This window comes from Petaurus breviceps, unplaced genomic scaffold (assembly GCF_028583685.1).
Source record: "Petaurus breviceps papuanus isolate PSGF00001 unplaced genomic scaffold, PetGlider_PUasm1.0 90842, whole genome shotgun sequence".
NCBI classification, from domain to species: Eukaryota; Metazoa; Chordata; class Mammalia; order Diprotodontia; family Petauridae; genus Petaurus; species Petaurus breviceps.
The window spans coordinates 9950815-9969624 of record NW_027187358.1 but is presented as its reverse complement, the minus strand read 5'-3'; the positions used below and the strand labels follow the sequence as shown (position 1 = coordinate 9969624).

At 39.9% G+C, this 18810-nt stretch overlaps 1 protein-coding gene across 6 annotated transcripts in view; it reads right to left on the bottom strand.

The window, feature by feature from the left end:
* Positions 1–18810, bottom strand: part of SOCS5 (suppressor of cytokine signaling 5) — a 139287-nt gene that overhangs the window by 74074 nt on the left and 46403 nt on the right. Inside the window, exons 1-2 of one of the 6 annotated variants that reach the window (XM_069071635.1) lie at positions 17592–17812; positions 10792–10950 (exon numbers count right to left, since the gene is read on the bottom strand). The gene's annotated coding sequence lies outside the window, so the exon portion shown is untranslated. Of the gene's footprint in view, positions 1–10791; positions 12426–17277; positions 17389–17591; positions 17813–18810 lie in introns of those variants that run through there. The other 5 variants (XM_069071638.1, XM_069071639.1, XM_069071634.1 and 2 more) reach the window with 5 other exon arrangements.

Sequence of the window (18810 nt, the reverse complement as noted above, 5' to 3'; positions counted from 1 at the left end):
TGTCACAGGACTCACCTGCTGGCCTCCTAAATTGTCTTGGGGTGGAGAAATGTCTCACCTCAACCTCTACTGACTCTACCACTCCAGAACTGGATTTGAGGCACTAAAGTTATTTGAAGGGGTATGTTGGGAAAGTTCAGCTGAATAGCTGCCTCTTCACCATCTTGGCTCTGCTGTTATAACTTCTAGATTTGTGTTAATGATCATTTGGAGAAAAATGAATATTATATTATTATGTTAATAACTATTAATTTGTGATCCACCCTCTTGCTTTATTTGTTAAAATCTAATTCTGGAAAAGGTCAGTCATTCTCTGAAGGATATGGCTGAGTGGTAAGATTTGCTCCTAGCCCCCAAGGCACATGCTAGTTAACTTCGGGCAGGACCCCATCCAACCAGGAGACCTAATTCTGGTTTAGAATATTAACAGAATCCAGTCAGAGCAAGCCTTTACCTGGGGGAGGAACCTCCAGTCCTCAATCCCCTCCATTAGAATTTAGAGCAACCCAGCTCATGAAGGAAAAAAACTAACCAGAGAGGCCCAGATGGAAATGGCTTCCTCTGCCCATATGCCTTGAGGCAGCTGAGTCTCATGATCAAGCCACACTCTCAAGCAGGAGCAATTGAAAACTTTTAGTCCACCTTCTCATTAAATGTTCACCACTCAGAGAAGACTTTTCACTTGTGTCTTTCAAAAGGGATTTAAGTCATTTCGGTGTCTCCCTGGCCATTATTGGTTACCAAGAGAAATCACTGACCATCAACTCATTGATTGCTTGCTAGCCTAATTAATAAAGTGATTATTAATTACACAGAAACTCTGTCTCTCAGGGTTTTTCTTTTGTCCTAATTTCAGCCCTCAAAATATAGAGGAACCGACAAAGAGAAATTCTATATTTAATTCTCGATGACAGCAAAGGACTGGTTGCTTCAGTGGAAATAATGACAACCTGGGGGAGGAAGTGAATAACCATTTTAGAATATATGGCACAAAAGAAGAAAGTCATACATATTATGGCACACACCCTAAATTTTAGTAAAGTATATTTCAAAGGGTTAAGGGAAAAGAAATCTAAAATTCCCATGGGCTAAAATTCAAGAGGGGAAGCTCAAGAATAAGTCTAAAAACACAAAGAGAAAGGAAATTCTAATAAAGAAGACAAAAGAAAATGTCTGAAAAGATCCCAATATGGATGCACAGGTAACTCCATAATCAACCTAGATTAAGTCATGTACAGAAGATGGAAATAAGAACAGGTAAAGGATGAGCACAAAGGTATGATACAGCACTTGTTAGAAGAGTATCAGGGTCACAAAAGCTCTGAATAAGCTAAGGCTGGTAAAGGATGCTAAGGGTAACAAAAAAAAAATTGTCATTTTAAATATATTGGGAAAAAGAAGATAAAAAATAAGGCAGATCTTTGTTCAAAATTAAGTAGTACCATGATCAACAGGTGATAAGAGGAAGGGGTCAATGATCTGCTATATATTTTGCTTCTGTTATGTCTTCCAAGGAAAATGAACCTATTATAGAACAGGATAAAAATAGCTAATAGAAAACCAATAATCAAAGTAAGGAGTAAAAAGACCACCTAACTGCATTGAATGAATTCAAGTCACCTGGTCCAGATAAACTATACCCTCAGGTAAGACCTTGTCAATGACATCTGAAAGAAGCAAGCAGAAAGACAAATATTTCATCTCCATGCAGACCTAGGGGGCAATGAGCAGAGGTTTCAAGTAAATTTAAGCTTAGTTTCAGGTTGTAGGAACTGATGTAGAGTAAGTGGGCAGAATCAGGAGAACAATTTATACAATAGCAATACAGCACCAATCCTGGAGTCAGGAGGACCTGAGTTCAAATCCGGCCTCAGACACTTGACACACTTACTAGCCGTGTAACTTTGGGAAAGTCACTTAACCCCAATTGCCCTGCAAAAAAAAAAATCCGTGACGAGGGGCGGCCAGGTAGTGCAGTGAGTAAGAGCACCAGCCCCAGAAACGGGATGACCTAGGATGGAATCCGGGCTCAGATACTTAGTGCCACACCCAGAAATAACTGGCTGTGTAACCTTGAGCAAGTTACTTAACCCCAATTGCTTAAAAAAAAATTTCTACAATAGCAGAGTTTTCGTTTTCTTTGAATGGGAGCAGGGATGGAGAAGGGAGGGGGGCAAGGATAGGGTGATTCCCCTCCCACCCCTGCAAAAGACAACAGAACAGAGGGAAGGCCAGAAGGAAATTACCATCAGAGCAGCTCTGAAAGTTACATGCTCAATTTATTCAAAATTAAAAAGAAAAGCAAGCTATACATAACAGAGATTTGCAGTTTGATGAACAATCATCTCCTCTTCTAAAAAGTATTGTGGAAATGTTTGTTTTTATTGAGGGCTTAAATTCAGAATAAAAAGAAATGCTTTTGCAAAACAACAAAAAAAATAGTTGCGGATGGCTGTCAAAACATCAGTAAGGGAAGAAGAAATCTCCAAGGGTGTTGGCCAGAAAAGCTACCAGAAAGAACAAAGTCTGTCAGTCAATAAATATTTATTAAGAGCTTGCCAAGTGTCAGGAACTGTCCAAAGTGCTAGGGATACAAAAAGGAAAAAATCCCTGTGGTCAAGAAGCTTACAATCTAATGAGGTAAGAAATATAAAAAGAAGCTGAAAAGTGGGGAGAGGAGGGTACCTAGGCAGCACAGGGGCATGGGAGAAAAGTCCAAAGAAACTGAAAAGGGTGTAGGCAGGTAGAAAATAAAAGAGATGGATAACTTGGGCCCCCTGCTTAAATAAGAGGTTTTGTAGTTCATTATTCCAGCCTCAAACCAGAGAATACTGATGACAAGTGGAGTGCTAAAGCTGATCATACATTGTAGGATAAAAAGATTTCTCAATGATGAGGTTCCAGGGAGCAAACTGGAGAAGTCCAATGAAGCCCAAAAGAGTGCAGCCAGAACAAAATGAAAAGATTGCTTACCTGGCCCCCCTCCTAAAATGGAGGTTTTAGAGCTCACGGACCAAAGATTTTCCTTCCAGGATGTAAAAAGAATAGAGATAACTTTGTGGTGCAGTTTTTTGTCAGTCATGTCCAACTCTTCATGACCCCATTTGGGGTTTTCTTGGCAAAGAAACTGGAATGGTTTGTCATTCCCTTCTCCAGTTCATTTTACTGCAAATTAGCAAACTGAGGCAAAAAGGGTTATGTGACCTGTCAAGGGTCACATAGCTATAAAGTATCTGAAGCCAGATGCGAACTCAGGAAAATGAGCCTTCCTGACTCCAGGTCTGACACTCTATCCACTGTACCACCTAGCTGCTGAGGTTAATATTGCAGCGACCTAAATAAATTACATTATGTTTGGTCAACCTGTGCTCAAAATCACAGAATGATCTCTGTCCTAGAAAAAGCTTTCTACTTTCCAAGTTGTCAGAGAGAAAAAAGTATTCTTTTTGTAATGGGAGCAATCCAGTGAGCCCTCCCTCCCTCCCCTTCCCATCTTTTCTGTGAGACCCATTTATGTTCTTGTTCAGTAATGAAGTAAGAGTCAGGGCCAACACAACAAAGCTGGTGGCAGTACACCTAGTCTCTTCTATGGGAGGGTTGTTATATCAATCTGGAAGGAGGGATAGCTTTGGCTTTCAAATCTTTTCCACTTTCCTGAATGTGGGGCAGCTCAGAACTGCTTGCACATGGTGGTCAGAGGAGGAACTCTTCCACAGGAGCCTGAGTCAGGATCTTAAGGCTTCTTTTGTCTTGTTTCTTTCCCTGAGAAAAGGGGACTAAACAATGATCACTGACTTTTTAGGAGTCAGCGATTGGTTACCTTGGGAATACTCAGGCGTTCCTACTGTTATATGCATAACAGGAGGTGCCCTCAACAATTAGTATGGCCTTTCTTCAAAAAGATTTAACAATGAAAGAAAAATGAGCACAACCCATAATCTGTCTAGGCAGAAGACATGGACTTTAAAGGAGTTCAAACAGTAAAGAGCCAGATGAAGGCAAAATGCCTAATTCATCTGTTCTGGGGGAAAAAAAAAATCTCATGTTTTGATGTTTTTGATATCAATCTCCTAAAATAATATAATCAGAATTTTAAGTTACTATTTCAAATTTAAGATTTTATCAATGAATACTTTATGAGTCTCTAGTGGGAAATAAATTACCTGTCCTATGGGGAGCTCGGGGAGAGGGGAAACCAAGATGCCCAGACTCAATGGCCTCTGAGGTCTCTTCCAACTTTAAATGTGTGATCACAAGGCCACTGCCATAGTTCAGATTCTCAGCAGCTTCTGCCTGGAATATTGTTAATAACTGCCCAAATGGGTTCCTTAACTTTCACTATCTCCCTTTTCTAATATATCTTCCACATAAGCACCAAAAATATTCAGTGTCTACCTATATCCTTGAGGATTCGAAACTCCTCAGTTTATTCTTTAAGGCCCTCCAATCTACCTTCCCAATCATTTCATATTATTATCCACCACTTACTTGTGGTGTATGGTAGAAAGAGCTCTGGGCTTGGAGTAAGGATGACTAAGGTTTGAACCCTACCTCAAGATGGGTTTTTGATACCAAAAATATCAAAACCCTGGGAAAGTCAGCTAACCTCTCTGCACCTCAGTTTCTTATCTGGAAAATGGGAAGGTAAGATTTAAACCTCCATTTAAGGAGGAAATCTCAGTCCAGAACATCTCATTTCTCACTTGGCAACACAACTCTAGGACATCTATGACTTCTCTACTAGGAAGCTCATCATCCTGCCATATTCCATCAGTCCTGGCACTCTCCCTCATCATCACCCTCTGCCCCTTTAATTGGAGGGTAGAGCCACAAATCTCAAACTTTAACTGAAGGAGGGAGCTCAGCTCAGAATATCTCTTCTCTCACCTGGCTGCTCTATGCTGGGACTTCTCTATTTCCCCTAGTCAGATACCTCCCCCCAACCCCCCCCCCCCAACGTCCTCCTTTCAGCCTCCTATTGAATATGTTGTCTTGCCCCACTAGATTGTAAGCTACTTGAGGGCAGAAGCTATTTTTCTTTTTTAGTATTTGTATCCTCAATAATTAGCACAGAGCCTGGAACACAGCAGACATTAGGTGGAGCAGTGGATAGAGCGCTAGGCTTGGAATCAGGAAGACGAGTTCAATTATCACCACAGATACTTAACAGCTGTGTGGGCAAGTCATTAAACCTGTTTGCTGCCGTTTCCTCACCTGTAAAATGGAGATAAATAAAAGCAACTAGCTCCTATGGTTGTTTGAGGATCAAAAGAGATGTTTGATATTTGAAAAGTGCTTAGCACAGTGCCTGACACATCGTAAGCATTATAGAAAATGCTTATATTTCTTCCCTATTTAATGGCTTCTAAGGTGCCTGGTCCTGCAGGGGCAGCTAGGTGGTACTGTGGTTAGAGAGCCAAACCTGGAGTCAGGAAGATTCATCTCCCTGAGTTCACACCTGGTCTCATACACTTCCTAGATGTGTCACCCTGGGCAAGTTACTTAACTCTGTTTACCTCAATTTCCTCACCTGTAAAATGAGTTGTAGAAGGAAATGAAAAACTGCTCCAGTATCCATGATCCCAAATGGGGTTATTAAGAGTCAGAAACGACTGAACAACCACAAAAGTACTTTGTAGCTCTAAATCTATTGAACTATTCTAGTTACAGCTAAACTGGATTAGCAGACTTTCACTCAACCAAACCTGCCACCTCCTGTCTCCATGCAACTGCACAAGCCACCCCACCCCTACCTCTCCTGGAATGTTATTACCTCCTCATTGCTACCTCTTAGAGTTTTCATTTTCCTTCAAAAGCTGGTTCAATTGCTACCTCCTCTACAAAGCCTTCCCTGAACTACCTACAGTACATTTCCTCTCTCTTCTTTGGAAAGAGGGACTCTTTTTTTTTTTTTTGCCACTGGATCTCTAGCATCTAAGAAGCACTTAATGTCTGTTGAACTACATTACTTACTTTGTTAATCTACTATATAAATGAGTACAAAAAAAATTTTGGTTATTATTTGTGGTCATATGAATTACAAAGTTTATAAAATGAGGATATAAAAGTCTCTCTGAACTATCTCTCTAAATAGATCTATAACTATCTCTCCAGACATTTTATTGGAATAATTATGTACTAAGAATATTACAAAACCAACTATACCCGATTAAAGTGTATGCCCTTACATAATAGCTACTGCTAATATTCAGTTCACAAATCAAATCACTATTTAATTTTAAATTTACTTCATTCCATCATACAGCCTACTACCTTAGCATAGTAGGTCTTTAAAATTCCATTACTTCTTCCAACTTAGAAAGGTTTTGAGCAGCCAGAAGTACCCTCTTTTTTCTGAAAATACTGTGAACCTCGTGACAATGACATCATACTTTACAATACTTATTTCAAAAAGTATTTAAGTAGTACCTATTATATGCCAAGCACTATGCTAGGTACTAGGGATACAAACATAAAAGTGAGATAATCCCTGCCCTCAAGAAGCTTACAGTCTACTAAAGAATGAATTATGTTCATAGATAAATCAATACAAGAAATACACAAAATACATGGTGGGGAGAGGGCATTAATAACTGGGGGAAATCAGAAAAGGTCTCTTACAGAACAGAGGTGGCACTTGAACAATGAAAGCAAGGCAACCTGAGAAACTAGTGATGGCATATGCCAGTTGACTGAAGCAAATAACTCCATTTCCCCCATAACCACTTTGGAGAAGGAGCTAACCAAGCTAAAGTAACCCCAGCATTTAGCACAGTGCCTGTAACATAGGCACTTAATAAATGCTTCTTGACTATTAAGGTAAACAAAGGAACCTATTAACAGACAAAAAGTGGCATTTGTGAATAAACCCATAGCCACCTCCTTTTCAGACACCAACAGAAACAGACCAAGACCATGAATTCAAGAACCCTGGGATTAACAGTGGTCCCCTCCTCTTTCGTCCATCCCTCCCTCCCCAGACCACCATCCCTGCTTCCAGCCAGGGCCTCAGAGCCATCATGAAGGGATCAACTTGTGGAGAAAGTGTACATATTTCTCATTACTAAAAATACCAATCTCTGATTAACTGCAACTAACAACCAGGTAAAATCAAGCAAGAGTCCTAAGCATGCCAGTGTCCCCTAGATGGGCCTGCTGGTAATCTTACCCTTGAAGCCATCATCTGTGGAAGCAAACCCTATGGAGATGCAACCTAGCAACTGCTTCTCCACCTCCTCAGCAACCACAGCTACTGACAACCCAGGGAAAAAAGAGTTCTTGACACCAAGGTCCTTGGTACTATCAAATGGTTTGAAATCAGAAATATTTTGTCAGTGGAAATAACATTAAAGAAAATGCATCTGCAATAAGGCAGATCCCTAAGGATCATAGAACCTTTCTATCTGACATGCAGCTGAATCCTCCCACATCGGTTAGCTCTATTATTAGAATGTGAGTTCCTTGAAGGCAGGGTCCACTTTTCTATTTGTATCTCCAGTGTTTTGCATATTGTGAGTACTCAATAAATGCCTTCTCTTTTATTCATTTAAGTAAGAGTTCTAAGAGGCAGAATTGAGAAAGGAGAATATTCTGGGCATAGGGCACAGCCTGAACAGGGGCAGAGTGGCAAGAGTTGAATTGTCACGAGTGGGAAGCAGCAAGTAACCCCATCTGGCTAGAGTACCTGAGGGAGAATGTATAATCAATCAAGAAAGACAAGCTAGAACAATTTTGAGAAGGGCTTTAAAGACAAAAGAGTCTGTATTTTAACTGAAAGGCATTGGGGAGCCACTGATATTTGTTAGCAAAGGAGTGTCATCATTCCCTTTAATTTAAAAGGTTGGCAGGTGTGTGGAAGATGGATTATAGTGGGAAAGATATGAGGCCGGGCAATCAGTTAGGAAGCTATAATTAGGAAGCAATAACCTAGGCAGAAAGTGATGAAAGCCTAATCTAGGGTGGTTTTGACTTGGCAAGTAACTGGTGAAGAAATATGAAAGAGAGAAGAGGAGAGTCAGGATGACCCCTGGCTTTCAAATATGGGTAACAGGAAAAATGGTGATGTACTCAAGATAAATAGTAAAGTTAGATTAGAGGATAGGGTAAGTTTTGGGCGAAGGATGTTGGATTTGAGATGCTTATGGTAAACTGAGATAGAGATTGTCTAGCAGGCAGTTGCAGCTCTGGGACTAGAGCTCAAGAGAGATAAAAGAGCAACATATGTTAAGTAGAGATGAGAATCATTGCATAAATTAATAATTGAATCCATAGAAGTTGATAAGAACACTAAGTAAAAGAATATAGATAGAGACATGGGAAAGGCCAAATCCCTGAGATATATAGCCTCACATGGGATTTGGGGACATGCGTGATGCACCTACAATGGAGACCAAGAAGGACCGCTCTGAGAAACACAATAGAGGAGTATCACAAAAACAAATGGAGGGGGGGAGGGGATATGAATCAAGGATGTCAAAAGGCTAAGAGTGGCTAAGAACAGACACATGAGAAAAGGTCACTGAATTCAGCAAAAGAATAAAAAATGTTTTAAATCACTGGTGACTTTGGAGAGAGCAAATTATAGCAACATATGTCAGACTGCAAGAGACTGTAAAGTGAGGTGAGAAACGAGAAGAGTATAGACAACTTTTTCTAGGAATTTGATTGTGAAAAGGAAAAGAGATTATTTCCACTACTAGAACTGTAAGCTTCAAAAGGACAGGTATCCTTTCTAATTATTTTTTTGTATTCTTCATTGTGCCTGACAAAGGAAAACATAGCTCAATGGTGAAGAACCTCCTTCTATTGATAATTTTTCTGCAACTTAAAAATTTTTTTTAGGGACTAGCTATCTAGCCACATACCAAGTTGTTTCTAATCTGCCTAGCAGACAGGAGCTAACTAAACTTTTGTTGAACAAATCCCTTGGATGAGAAAACTGACAATATTTTTTACACATTCCCCTCCCTCCTTGGTCTTTGTAACATGGTTTTATTCAAATAAGATTAATGTATGTATGCAGTAGTAAAATACTATACAAACAGTATTATTTGTAATTTCAAGAACAGATATATCTATGTTCAAAAAATACATCCAAAAACCACTTATATATAGCTTTGAAATTATCCCCATTACTGCTTCCCCTCCTGGGGTTAGTTAAGAAGTGACTTTATGATTCATCTCATCAAATACAAGAATGTCAATTTAATTTTGAGTTTAGTCTATAAACTAAATGCTTAAAAGACTCATTAGAGGGTCTACAGTAACAGATTACTACATAAACATACTAGACAATTTGAGTTGGCAAGACAAAGGTATCATGCATTATCTTAATTAATCCCAACAAAGTTTCTCAGTTCTTATTAAGGATAAGAAACTTTGCTAGGATGGCACTGGAATACAAAGGTGGGGAAAAAAAACAACAGTCCTTGCTCCCAAAGAGTTTATAGCCTAGTAGGAAGAATAAGAATAACTTAATAGCAAATATCAAGGATCTGTGATTCCATTAAGTATGGAGGTTCTTAGTCTGGATTCAACAAATTAAAAAAAATATTTTGATATTTATATTTCAATCTAATTGATTTATTTTGTAATTCTTTGTACTTGTAATGGACAGCTAGATGGTGCAATGGATATAGTACCAGGCTGGAGTCAAGAAAACCTAAGTTCAAAACCAACCTGAGACACTACCTATGACTCTAGGCAAGTCACTTAACACTGTTTGCCTCAGTTTCCTCTTCTATAAAGAGAAAATAATAATAGCACCTATCTCCCATGGGCACTGTGAGGATCAAATAAGATAATAATTGTAAAATGCTTAGTACAGTGCCTGGAACTTAACAAATACTCTATGTTAGCTTTTATTTTATGCATTTTAAAGCATTCTGAGGTCCATGAGCTTCATCAAATTGCCAAAGGAGTTCATGACACAAAAAAGTTAAGAACCTCTGCATTTTCATGAAGCATAAACAGGGGAAGCTATTAAGTGATGGTATCTTCAGGGAAAAGACAGGTTTTAATTACTAATAAGTGGTAAAAGGGACATATGGAAGAACTTTGAAGAAATGGGAAGTTTAAAGGGAGTTCTTCGATAGGAGAAAGATTTCTAAAGGGCACCCTGGACAGTGCATAGAGACTATGTACACTGGGCTATCAATAATTATAGTGGGCGAGGGTACCTAATGCTGGATAAGCCCCTGTGCTATTTCTATGGGATATTAATGAGGTCATGTCACAAAGTATAATAAAGCTTTGGTTAGGCACTTTTGGAAGAAGGATCCACAACAATGATAACATCTCAGAATCACTAAAGTACTTAATAAATATTTATTAAAATGGATCATACTGATGAAAATACAGAAAGAGGGTAATTTTAGATAAGAAACAGTAGAGCAGGAGTTTGGAAAGTAAAGGACTTGAAATCGTAAGACCAGGTAAGTCTTTACTTCATTTATTTAAAAAATTTTTTTTTACTGGCAAAATTCAAAGCTGTTGACTTTTCAGTAAGAAGAATTAAAATGTACCTTTCCCTAAACTAATATTAATAAGCAATTCAGGATAATTACCCTTCAAGGTTATTTGCTCTAAGCAAGCTCAAAGATTATCCTTAGTTTTAAAGAAATTTAAGGTTAAAATGCATACCATATGAAAACAAAAACTTCAAAAAGTCAGATTATGCTTAGTTATATCATACCCTGGGTTACCAATCACTAACTTTAACTCAGGAAGGTGTAGTGCCAATAACCCCAAATTTTATATCCATATGGACATAACAGACCATTTCATATGTACCTCTTAAGTAATATACTGTTCCACACACAGTCTTCATTCCTAACCTCCATGTGAACATTTGTCCTCTTGTATGTCCTCTTGTAATTTTGGAAAGAGGCAGATTCATACTTGGATAACTTTTTTTTCCTTCTAAATTTAAATGACTGGCAGCTGTCTAACCTAAAAAAAAAAGATGAAGTTAGGTAGAACAATATAAAACATTTTTCTATTGAAGCACAACAAGATGAAGCATTTTTCTTTTAATTTTCCATCTCTGTGATCAGTTTTTGTATCCATGACTTTACACATGGTTGACAGACTATCTAGAAGACAATAATTATACTTCTGTTTATTTTTATGATAAACCATACAACATGGTGGAAGCTGGTTATAAAAGTAATTCATTATACCATGGAATTATATATCACACCTAAGGGCAGAATGAACAAATTTATTGGGAGAATGAACTATGTATAATTCAATATAATGTGGTATTACTGATGTCTCCCAAAACCTATATTTAACAAACTTCTAAAATCTTCAACTTTTATGTCACACAGTTAATATGCTAGGTTCCTGAAAGAAAGAGATTGAATCTTCTCTTTCCTCAGCAAAATGCCTTGGGGTAATGTCATGAAACTTACAGATATTTAATAATCAAATGGTCATAAACTGTAATAAAATTGTAACCTTTAACTTAACATCTGAAAGTAAGATGAGGAGTTCATTCATTACTTTTCAGTTTAATTAAACAATAACTTAAATATCTTATATATCCAAAGCTGGGATGTAAGGACAAAACTTTAAAAGTTCCTAATTTCAAGAAGCTTGCTTTATACTGAGGAATACATGTCAACTGATAAATGAAAGATATTCTGAAGGAGAGATCCAGTAACAATCAGGATGATCAGGAAAGGCTTCCCCACAGGATGTCAAATAAGAGGCAGACATTAAAGGAAATCAGAAATTCTAAAAGATATTTTATCTTAGAAATCATAGCAAGTCACTAAAAATTCTTAAGCAGGGAAATAACATGCTCAAACCCATGCTTTTGGAAAATTATTTTGAAAACTAGGCACAGCACAGAATGTAGATGAAAAAAAGTGAGGCCTTGACCTACAGTAACAGTCTATTTAACTGGAGCCAGATTCCAGAAAAACTGTGAAGAAGGATCAATAAGATGAGGCAATTAATTAGATATGGTATTTCTGTGTACATGTCACTGAATTTAAATTCTTTGGAGACGGACTGTTTGGGTTGTCTTTGTACTACTAGGATATAGCATGGTTCTTCACACATAGTAAAATACCAAATAATGCCTTTTGAGTTTAACCAATGGAGACTAGAGCTCAAGAAAGAGACTAAGGTCGGAAATAAGGATTTGGGAGTCATCTGCAAAGAGATAATTATACCCACAGAAGGAGACAAAAAAAATAATGAAAGAAGGCATATGGAGAGAAGAGGGCCCAGGACAAGGGAATGACAAATAAAAGCTAGTAATAGTTAGCCAAGGACACTGAAAAGGAATGGTCAGACAGGGGGAGAATCTAGAAAGTTGAGAGAAGAGAGTGGTTTATTTTCATCAGGAGAGGCAATCTATACCACTTGCCATTGTGGGTAGAACAACTCTGCACCCTATGTACCTAATCTTTTTGTCTCTTTCTCTCCATCTTCCCTCCTCCCACCCCACTCTTTATACCTTTTCTGTCTCTTTTTGTCCTAGTCTCTTGCTTATGCCCAAGAGAGGAATCCATGAGTAATGCTTAGTTTACCTGGTATCACTCAAGACTAAAGAGCCATTCCCTTGCTAGTTCATCAACATTTAAAAAAATAATACTTTCCTGGGCTCAGAAACAGATATAAAACTAAAACTGTATTATTAATTTTGTTTTCATTTCTTTCTGAGTAAAGTGTCTCACCTATAAAATAGGCAAAGCAGAAGTATTAGAATTGAAAAATACAGACAGTGCCTTCAAGGTCACAGCACACCAAGGAACCCAAGGAAGTTGCTGCCATGTATGTTACAAAGAACTAATTAAAACTATGAGCAGGCAATTTCAGCATAATAATAGCTCATATTTATATGGTGTTTTAAGGTTTACATAGCACTGCATGTTCTTTATCTCCTTTCATCACATTAAGCATACATATTAAGGTTTCAGGTATAAAAGAAAAAAGATAAGTTCTATGTAGAGACAAGAAACCAAGGGTACGATATGAGTGAAAGGCCAAGAAATAGGGCTAAAATAAGAGTGCAAAGAACTAAGGATCAGCGGGAGTAAAACCTTAAAGAGGAGATAGTCACAGACTTACTGTGGAAAGAAAAGAAACCAAGGCTTCTTTAGGAAATATTCCATTAACCAAAGAGGCAAACTCAGGATGTCACCACCATCATAAGTCACTTAGGGCTTATGGCCATGAGACTTTGATACACCTTTGGCACAAATGAATCCAAGAACTACATTTAAAAAAATCAGAACAGCATTTCATATCATTTAACTAAAACCTAACATTTAATTAATAAAATAAGAATAATTTCAGTTTGACAGGAGACAAAACTTGATGATTTCCTAATGGTCAACATTAGAGAAATAATGTAGCCAGCATTAGAATTTGTAAATTCCTGACTTCTGCAACTGAGTTTAATCAAATGGACCTCTTGATCTTTCAAGCTTTTCTTTTTATCATACCATTTTCCTATTTTAGCTGTTACATATCCTTTGTTCAACCAGATCCACAACCATGGAGTCATCTTCAAGCATGTACTCTCCCTCATCCCCCATTTCCAAACAGTTGCCAAGTCTTTCAATTCCACAGTCTCTCTTGCATCACCTCTTATGTGTATTCATGCTGCTAACTTAGGTCAGGCCCTAATCACCTCTTGCCTGGACTATTGTCTCTTAAATGGTCCCCCTACTTCCAATCCATTGTCCACCAGAGAGGCCAAACTGATATTCCTGAAGTCCGGGAGTCTGATTATGCCAGACTTCTACTCAAGGAGCTCAAGCGGCTGTACTGCCTGTAGGATAAAATACAAATTCCTCATTTGGCACTGAAAGCCCTTCACCATCTAGTTCTAGCTTACCTTCCTTAGCTTACTGCACATTAATCCCTTTCAGGAACGCTACATTCCAGGCTAAGTGACCTAGTTGGTGTTCCCATACAGGACATTCCACCTCCCACCTCTCCCTTTGCAAATGCTCTGCCTCTAGCTTGGAACACATCCCTCCTCACCCCCACCTCTTAAAATCCCTGGCTTTCTTTAAGGTTTACCTTAAGTATTACCTTCTCCAGGGCCTAGTCCCACACCATTAGTGACCCTCAGCTGCCCACCCCCATCATCTAAAGTAATAACTTTATGATTATTTTGTACATATTTTGTAATTATATATACACAATTTTCTCCTCTTTCTTCTCGTCCTCAAAGGAATGTAAGCTCCCTAAGGAACTTAAGCAAATTGTTTTGTCTTTTTATCACCTGCATTTAGCACAGTGCCTGGCTTATACTAGGCCTTAATAAATTTTGTCAAATGAACTGACTTATATAGTGCTTTAAATTTTCTTCTCAACAACCTAATGAATAAGCATAAAATTTGTTCCCATTTCATATGTAAGTAAACCAAGGCATGGAGAAAGGAAGTTGACTTAACTGTGAGCCACAAAATTTAATATCTGATTCTATAACAAAACTGCTATAAAAAACTCTCCCACAAAACAGGAGACACTAAGGAAAACACTGGCTCAATAAGCAATCCTGAAAGTGCACAGAAACAGAAAGAGAACTATGAGATTTTAACACATATGTATATGCAATTACTAATAACAAACACATTACATTGAATTAAGTAAAAGTAAAAAGAAACCCAATTAGGATGTTGGAATTAAAGGTGGCTAATGCACTGAACAGCCCTGAACATGGCATAAGCTAAATATACATATATATGTATATGTATATTTGTTGAATAAATGATTTACACATACATCTAAATAGACCAAAAGAAATGAGAATTCATCAGAATTAATCATGGAACTGCATCACAATTCTTAAATGATGACTAAAAATTCATTTTTTAAATGACTAAACTTTCTTTTTTTTTTTTTATGAGGGTCAGCACATCAAAATGGAAAGAAAGCTAGTCTTGCCAGGAAGACTTGAGTGAAAGTCCCACTTCTGACAGAGACTGTGTGACTTTGAACATGTCACTTAAGTACTCTGCTCTAAGCAATTCTTTGGGACTTAAAATTGCATTGGCAAAGGGGACAAAAATCCACTTTAACAACATGAACAAAAAACCCATAATGGCTTTAAAGACTTATAAACGAATGCCAAAGAACCCTGTCTAGAATGAAAATTTTAAATAAGAATGAAAAAAAAAATCACTACTTGTAGCCAGAGTCCTTCCAATAAAAAAAAAATGTAGCTTTAAATGACAGCTACAGAGGATACTTAAATGATTGCCTTTCTTCAAAAAGAGGAAGTACTTAGGAAGAGAATTCTTTAAGTTGTCCAATTAAATGTAGTCAGGTTCATTTTCATTTGGAAAATATTACAAATCAACTCTATAATTCCCTAATAGAGATGAAATGGCAGTGACAATCCAGAATATGAAGTAATCCAAAAATATTTTACAACTAACTTTGGAATACATTTTACATATGCATACACCCATATACATACACAGAGGAAAGGTAGGCCTAGCATCAGAACACTAGGTTTGTCACTTTACGACCTTGGGTAAGTCACTAGATTTTGAGCTTTAGTTTCATCTGTAAAACTTTACGGTTAAACTGATTGTCTCTGAAGTTCAGTTCTAAGATGCCATGATTCTAGCTTTAAAATGCTTGTAATTACCAACTTTACAGTGTTATGAGAATAAATTGGATAATGTAAAGCATTGAGTATCAATAAAAACTTCTATGCAAAATGTAAATTATTCACACAGGACATATATGTATATGTACATGTGTGCATATAAAAATTCTGTTGCATGTATATATGCATACATAGACATGTAACAAAATTTATATATTCTTATGTTTACAGATTTGCCTTCATATTTTGAATAAGTTGCTTGCATTCTATAAGCAGGAACTTCCCTGGCAAATGGCTAAGCTTAGCTGAGGAAAAGTATAGAAAAACACTTTTGCTTCAGATAAGCCTCAAAGTGGAACACATAAGTATGAATATATTATTTTTCAAGTCATTTTAGGACGTTGTTCTATGAGCCAAAACATTTTCCCTAAGAAAAACCAAAGTTAAGTTTTAGATTAATATGGAGAACAAAAATAATTGCTAATTAATAATTGAAGAAACAGGAAAATGTCCATTAAAAAGCAACTGCCAAATCTTTATGGGTAATTTTTACAGATACAGAAAAAAATTATAAACCAATTTTTCCTCAATAAAGTTTTATTTTTACAGTATTCAAGTAATTTTTGTATGTTTTATATATATATGCATATATGTTCAAGGAGGCATAATGATTTTTCCAACTTGCTTTATCTTAGTGAAATTTTCAAAATTAAAGGTATAGGCCAGTAATTCTTGTGCACATTTTTCTGTTGCTTAATCAAATTTTTAAGTGAATGTTATGTAAAAGCAAGGTTATTAATACTGAGAAAGCTTCTGACATTACAATCCCCTACAGTTAGCAGACATTCAACCTGATTTTAGATATGCTTTCTAGGGCCCTCAGCTACCACCATTTCCCTCCCAGTCGTTAATTATTTTATATCAAGCAACTAGAAAAAAATTGCTTAAACCTATAGCTGTAAAGTAGTAAAATGTGATTAAAGTAACCTTCCAAGCACATTTAAACCGATTATTGATTAGTTGTTAAGTAGAATTTTTTTTTTAATATAAGGACAAAACAATACATGCAAACCTTAAATTGGGAAGTAGCTGGGCAAGTTGCTGAACCCCAGAAATGTTTGTTATTAGAAAGAAGTTCCCATTTGTAACAGTGTGATACTGACATAAAAGCAAAATGCAAACATAGATACAATGTAAAAATAACGAGGGATGGTCTAGCTCTTCAATGAGGAGCTTCTCTGGTGGAGAAGCCTGCCCAAGTGTCAAATCCTCCTCCCCGAACCAAAACCGCCTCTTAAAAGTTTTGGGCATTAACTCGGATTTATGGTTACACGGTTTCTAAGATGCGGTCTCTAAATGTAGCCCCTTTCCCGGGCAACTAGCGCTTCAGCCGCCCCCTCCCCCGAAAGTGACCCTTTAGACAAATGCAGCGCCAAGTCCCCGCCACTGCATCCTTCCCCAGCCCGGGTCAAACATCCCTTTCTGCTCGTCTACATCCCGCAACCTGGAAGGCCAGGCTCGGGACCCCCTTCCTCTACCCACCAGACCCCCCCACCACTGCGGCCCCGAGCCGGACCCTTTCCGACCTTCCCGGGTCCCCGCCAACGTGGCCCTTCCAGCGGTGCGGGCACCCAGCGCCGGGGCAGGCGAGCCCACCTCCCTCCCCAGCTGTGCCCGGCCGGCCTCGCTCTCACCTCCTCCCAGTGCCCGGGCTCCTTCGGCAATCGCAAGCGCAAGCCGGCCCCGTAAGGACGCCGCGCCGGCCCCAAACCCGTGCTCCGCTGCCGGAGCCGCCCATCCCGGCCCCCCGGGGCCGCGCAGGGAGCGCGGGCGGCACACGCCGGCGCGCGGGGGAGAAGAGGACGCGATCGGCGGCGGCGGCCCCGGGGGACGAGGACGGCGTCCGTTAGCGGCGGCGACAGCGGCGCTGAGGAAGGGAGGCAGCGGGGCTGGGGCCAACGGGTGGCGCGAGGCGAGCGAGCGCGAGGCGAGCGAGCGCGAGACTCACCGGCGGGGGCCCCGGGGGCGCGGGGCGGCCTCCTCTAGGGGCACCTGCGCCCCGGCAGGACGGGTCCGGGCGGCGCGGCCAGGGTGCGGGCGAGTCCGGCTGCCGGCCCCGTCCCGACTTCAGTGACCGCCAGGGCGCCTTCCCGCTTCCTCCTGACGGAGCCTGGGGGCCCCGGCTGCACCGGATGCCCCCCTCTTCCCTGGTCACCTCCCCCTCTCCTAAGGCCCCCCACTCCCTCCTCAGCCTTTTCCCCTCCCCCCCACCCCCACCGGAATGGAAAATACCTCCCGGGGCTGAGGGCGGGGGGGAGGGGCGGGGGCGAGGATGGGAAGGAGGGGGAGGACCGCTGTGAGGGGCAGCACACCTCGGCCAATGGTAGAGGCCGCTTTTGAAGGGCGGGACTGGTCCCAGCCAATCGGGAGGCGTGAAGGTGAGGGCCGGAGAAGAGACGGAGGGAGGGAGGGGTGGGCGGGCAAGGGAAACGAGGAGGTCCGGCAGCTCGGGCGCGCGCAGTGAGCGGCTGCCATCTTGGAGTCTGGCAACGGGCAGATGTAACCTGGTTCTATTGGCAAGGAAAGGGAGGAGCCAGTCACGTTGATAGACGGGATCACGTGAGCCTGAAAGTCGTAATCCGGCAAAGTGAAACTGGAAAGGGAGGGTGGGAAAAGGATCGTGAGTCACGTGGGCTAAAGGAAGAGTGGGTGGGGGGGCGGGGAGGCGGAGTCTGTCAGCTGGCGAAAGGTCAAGCAGAGGTTAGGAGCGGGGGAGGCGAGAGGTGTCAATCCCTACCTTGACTGTTCCATGGAGGGGAAGAGGCAAGGAAATAGTGCCTACTATATGCCAGTAACTGTGCTAAGCACTTTACAGTTATGTCATTTGATCCTCAACAACCTGGGAGGGAGGTGCTGAGATCCCCATTTCACAGTTGAGGAAACTGAGGCAGAGAGAGGTTAAGTCTAGGGTCATGCAACGAGTAGACTTAAGCTAGACACACTGATTGTGTGACCCTGGGAAAATCACTTAACCCCTGCTTCAGTTTCCCCATCTGTAAAATGGGAATGATAATAGCACCAGGGTTGTTGTGAGGATCAAATGAGATGATTGTAAAGTGTTTAGCACAATGCCTGGCATAAAGTAGGCCAGGTATAAATGTTAGTAGCAGCTGCAGTAGCAGTAGTAGTGACATAGTAGTAGTAGCAGTAGTAGTGATGTAGTAGTA